The sequence below is a fragment of the Lygodium microphyllum genome, chromosome 9 (genome assembly GCF_053477565.2).
Source record: "Lygodium microphyllum isolate KBCC chromosome 9, Lygodium_microphyllum_v1.1.10, whole genome shotgun sequence".
Taxonomy (NCBI): domain Eukaryota; kingdom Viridiplantae; phylum Streptophyta; class Polypodiopsida; order Schizaeales; family Lygodiaceae; genus Lygodium; species Lygodium microphyllum.
Window position 1 is genome coordinate 39,887,423 of NC_141143.1, and position 6,000 is coordinate 39,893,422.

Sequence of the window (6,000 nt, forward strand, 5' to 3'; positions counted from 1 at the left end):
AAATCCATAAGAAGGGGGCTAAGAGAAATTAAACACGGGGGGGTGATTCCAATATCCACAAAAAAGGGGCTTAAGGGTTTGTAAAACACAGAGGGGGGTGGGTTCCAAGGCCCAAGAGAAAGGGGGCTTATAGGGGTTAAAATTGGGGGGGGGGAGGTTTCAAAAGGTACAAGAAGGGGCCCTTGAAAGGTTTTACGACACAGGGGGGGGGGGAGGGAGGGGGGGTGAAAGGGGTTTCAAGAGGCATAGGAAGGGGGCTTATGAGTTTCCAAAAGGACATTCGGGGGGGGGGGGGGGGGGGGTAGTAATCCCAAAGGAAAGGGGGCTTAAGAGCCACTTAGAAGCTTCAGAGCTTCTGCAGACATGTGGGCAAGGGGGGTATCTAGCCGTTCAACGGCGACTTCAGGCGGCAGCGGGGGTTTGATAGCTCTCATCCGTGCAGAGGCGGCAATGGCAATTCACTCAAGACCTCTCTCTTTCTCACGTCGACTACTCAATGTGGTGGCAGCACTCCCTTCATCTTCTGTCCCTCCTCTGTCCTTTTGTCCCTTCACGGCCTGGTTTAAATAGGAGGGGAGGGGGGTTGCTCCCTCTGTTACACGACAGCATGCATGGTCCCAGCACCTACATGGGTGCCAACGTGCTGCATTTCGTGGCTTCCCTCCTTCCCCTCCAGCGCGACGTTAGCTGGGGGAGAAGGACGAAAAAAATCTTTTATTTTATTAAAAGGGTTTATCGGTTCAGAATTGTTATATTCTCTCCCCCTTAGAGGAATTGAGATGTCCTCATCTCGAGATAAACTGGGCATATTGATGGTTGAGAGTGCCTTCATCTACCCAAGTGGCATCCTCTTCGGGATAATCCTTCCACTGGATGAGGCATTCTCTCAGGGTTTTGGATCTTAATTGTCTTTCCCTAATGTCTAAGATCCTGTCAGGCCTTAGTTCAAGGACTCCTTGACTAGGCATTACAACTTGTTGGTCGTCAAGTACATAGTTAGGATTAGGTACATATTTCTTCAATAGGCTGATATGGAATACATTGTGAACCTTTAGGTTCTCAGGGAGTTGCAGTTTATAGGCATTAGGTCCTAGGCATTTGAGGATCTTGTAGGGCCCACAATACCTTGGACTTAGCTTCTTGCAATCACCTAAGGATAGGGAACTCTTCTTAGGGCGTATACTGTCATACTGCTGCGCATCCAAGATGTGGAATCCACCAAAAAGATATGCTGAACATGGGACTGATGAAGAGGTACGTCCAAATGCTTTCATTTATCTTTACAACTTGAAAACTTGTAGCATTACAGGAGCTTTGGAAACAGGACATGAAATGCATGCTGAAATAATTTAAAGGGGATTTGAAAGGGGAGTTCCTTGTGGGAAACATGCTGGTAGAAATGTATACCAGATGTGGCTTTCATGGAGATGCTGCCAAGTTTTTGACAGGCTACCAGTTTGGAACACAGTTTCTTAGACTGCGAAGCTTTCAGGATATGTAGAATGTGGGAAAAGGATTCCTATTTTTCTGTTTCTCTGAAAAAGCCAAAGAGGAAAAGAAGGAGGGCCAGTTGATAGGGAACTTGATGTCCTATCTAGACAGTAATGACAATGACCAGCAGTCAAATAAAAATGGTTCTGATTATACAATCAATTTGATAGGGGAAGATGGGCATATAAAATCATCTAGTGGCAACATGACTGGACGTCACAATGAATCGTTTGGTTCTGAGGTCTCCAACATAAGCAAGAAAGGTAGCAGCAAGAGCTTGATTGATGAAGATGTATTTGTACCCAGTGACAGCTATGGGAGGACTGACACTCCATTGTTATCAAATGACCTTGATTCCTCCACAATGGATCCTTTCGCAAAACTAGTTGCGAGCTCCTATACTAGAAGGGAGGCTGTTACCGGCAATGATACAACACACATAGGGTTGATGGGTACTTCTGGCATTTTTTCATTCAGCCAAGTGTAAGCACCAGAAGTTTTGGAGGACAAAACTCTCCTTCCGATTTATGATTCAGATTCAGTACATGCATCAGAAAATGCTGATTGTGAAAATGAGGAGATAAGAGAAAACCTGGAACATGTTGCCAAAAATGTAGTAGCAGTAGTACTGCAACCTGTTCTTTATTCATCGCCCACTTTGTCAATCCAAAATTGGGAGGATACATTGGCAGAGTCCAACTTAGGAGGGGACAGTGTCAAGAGCAATACATCCCTTAATAAAGCTCATAGTGAAGTTAAGCCACAACACCATGACAAGGGAGTGACTTTTCAGTTGGATATGAAAGAAGGAGATGAGGATGGAGTCAGGACAGATGAATTGACAAAACTTGCAAGATATTTCAATTCCACACGGATGGTTTGAATATTGTTGGCTTTGTGTTCCCTCCTGTTCATACTCACAATACTGATTCGCTGCAAAATTGTCCAGAGAAAGGAAAATTAACTGAATGTGACTTAAAGCTATTGTCACATTATGAAAGAAAGAAAAAAAGCTATTGTGGGTGTAACTCAGGAGTCTTCGGTCGAGGCTTGCTTTTTTTGAGAGGAATATATCGAGCGTGAAGAGAAAGCAAGAAAAAAAAAGAGGAGTGAGAGTGGCCGCTTTTGGGGAGAGAGAGGATTGGGAAAAAGGAGTCAGCTTCTGGGGGAAACGGGTGGTTGGAAGCCTATGGTCTGGATGAAATATCTCAGACTGGAGATGCTGTGCAGCGATCTGTGATTCATCTTATACGATTGGAAAGGTTGTGAAAGATATAGCCTTCAAACCTTTTAGCTCAGCGCTGAATGCCCTGGAACAGTGCAATGCTGTATATGAAGAGACTATCCTTCTGGAGTGGACGCTCTGGTGTTTCTCGATGCACGGATTACAAAGCAATTGTATCCAAATTGCCATCATCAGCTTCCTGATAAGATCTAAGTAATAGTAATCACAACAGTTGTTGCTTTGTAACAGAGAAGAAATAGATTTCCTATGAAGCAAGGCGTCTTGATGAAGGGCAGTGTAAGTTTATTGATGCACAGAGATACTTCCTGCTTCAGGGGATATGGAAGGCGTAAGGGTGAGTGAAGATGCAAGTTAGTCAGAGGGTATATTGTCAGCCCAGGTCTCTTTGTACTAAACCTTGTAATTGTGAAGCAAGTGGAACAAGATTTATCTGGACTGACTGATATTGAGAAGCCTAGAATGAGGGGTCCTAAAAGAGGTAACAAAATTCGCAAGCTGTTTAATCTTTCTAAGCAAGATGATAGGAAATACGTCAACACTTATTGCCATACATTTACTTCTTCCATTGATAAGAAACGTAGCAAGGCTCTTAAAATTCAAAGGCTGGTCTGTGTGAGTTGCTAAAAGCTATTGGATGCTTTGTTGTAAACAGAGACACTGAAGACTGTGTTGCAAGATCAAGTGGACTCAGTTATAGAGAAAGATCTGAACAGACAGAACCTCAGACAGAGAAGACATCAGAGAAGACAGAGAAGGACAATAAAAAGGGGAAAGGCTATTCAAAGGAGTCAGCAGTAGATATAGTATCAGATTCCAAGAGCACAAAGAGCATGAAACTATTAGATACAAAGACTACATCTGCAGATGAAGTATTATAATGAAAAATTTGGGCTCATGTTACTTGCAAAACTAGCTAGTCGGGGTCAGTTGGAGGCCTTTGGTTCTTCACACATGAGATTGGATTCAGAATTCTCAAAAGCTACGTGAGGCTGTGGATAAAATTCAACCAATCCCATTCAAACCAAAATAGGGAGGGAAAAAATTATCACAAATGAGAAGGCTGCATCTTCTACTTCAGCTCCATCAATGACTACTGCGTCAAGTACTTCAACAGATGATCTAAAGCATATTTTGCAGAATATGTCCATGTATATGCAGCTCCAAAATCAGCAAACACAATTGTATATGCAGCAGCAGCAACAATTACATCAATAGCAGTTGTCTCAGCAAAGTCAACTCTATTCGGAGCAGGAGAATGCAAACAGCGCGACTAAGGCAATTGAAGTAGTTGAGAATGAGAAGAAGCTATTTGATGGATGTAATGTTTCAGCATATTTGAAGACATATGAGATCAAGATGGGGTTTTTTGGAGTTCCAGCTGGACTTATGAGTAAGTACTTCCTTCGTCTTGTCACACCCGACTTGAGGGCAAAAGTGACTGATCTTTTTATTCAAAATACACATTGGCAAGATTTTAAGAAGGCTCTGAAAGAAGAGTATTTCCTTGAGGACTTTGGGATGGCTACACGGCGGTCATTCCAAGAGTGGGTCTACATGCCAAACAAAGGTTTAGCTACTTCAGAGCTGATTTGGGAATTGGAAGAGAGGTATAGTCAGCTTGATGCCATTGAACAAAGAGCATTGGATGTTGAAAAAGTTGAGCTTTTCTTGCAAGCTGCAGATCCTGCTCTTCAGGAAGAATTGGGAGAGCTTCTTGAGGATCGCACGAAGCCTATGGGACTTAAAACAGATTGGCATGATGCCCAAGATGTAGTCTCGACTTTGACCAAGAGGAGGATATGGAAGACCCGCCTACAGAATGGTTCTATGACACCGACACCTTCATCTGCTCCTATGCCTGCTTCTATCCCTGTTATTTCTTCTCCTCCTCAGCCAGTTTCTTGGCCTATGCAAGTGCCTATTGTTTCCACTCCTCCTATTCCTCCTGTTCCACGACCGATGCCTGCACCTTCTGCTCCAAAACCATCCGCTCCATCGGTGCCTACCTCTCTTGATGACATAATCAAAGGCATAACGGATTTACACTAGAATCAGTTAAAGCGGAGTTGGTGGGAAAGTTGAAAGAGCAGTTTGCTTCGACTGCGCCTACTACTTATTCTAGTGCTCCTACTGCACCTAGGAGTGCTCCTAGTGCACCTAGGAGAGATCAGAGATGTATTTGGTGCGATAGTATGGACCATCAGCATTGCAGGGATTGTGAATCTTTTCAGGATGCAAGGAGGAAGAATTCGGTATTTTGGGGACAAGATGGTAAGATTTGGTTGACTGAAATAGGAGCTCCGCTTGCTAGCAACTTTGGGAAAGGCGGAATGAAGAAGTTAGTGGATGACATGGCTGCGCATACTTCTTATGTGACAGCTAGAGGAGATTCTTCTGCATATGGAGTCCAGATTGAGAAGGGATCAGAGAATCAGTCAGCACTATGGACTTATGCTATGGAGACTGCAAACAAGGGAAAAATTCAGCAAACTGTTTTGACTAGTGCAGGCTCTAGCATCAGATCGGAGACAGGTTGGGATTTGCCTGTTGACAGGTACTCTATTTATGCTTTATTTGGCTAAGTCTTAGGGAGTAGATGTACTTGTTGAGGAGAAGCGTAAGAGGGATGAAGAAAATCCAAGTGCAGCTAAAAAGACTAGAGGGGGTGAGTTTGTTACTCCACCTACTGCAGGACGGTCTTTGAGACCAGGGCCAGATCGACAGATGGAAGATGCTCAAAAGAGAGAAAAGAGGCAAGAGCCTAGAGAGAGAAAGCAGCCAGGATTTAGATTGATGTCCGATATTGAGACATCTACAGACATGAAGAAAAATTTTAATGACAAGATACTTGGCAGTGAGGTGACTTTCACTATTTTTGAGGTTTTGGGCATCTCGAAAAGAGAGTTTCAAGATCAGTTTCAGGAGGTTTTGAAGAGGAAAAGACATGCATTGCCTACCACTGATACACAGGGAGTTTTGATTGGGGAGTTGGATGAGGATGAGGATGAGGTTATGGTTGAGAATGCTTCTGTTTTTCTGCAGGTAGAGAAGAGGGTTCAGCCTATGCATCATGCTGAAACTGATGAGCCTGTCTTGATACCGCGTAGTCACTTTTCAAGGAGTCATTGGGCTAGGGAAACTACAGAGACGATGGTAAAAATTGGAGAGAAACAAGTGCCTTATGTTGCATTGGTGGATCATGGTTCAAAGATTAATCTCATAGTTCGTGGAGTTTATGAAAGTAACAGATGGCCTATGGATGT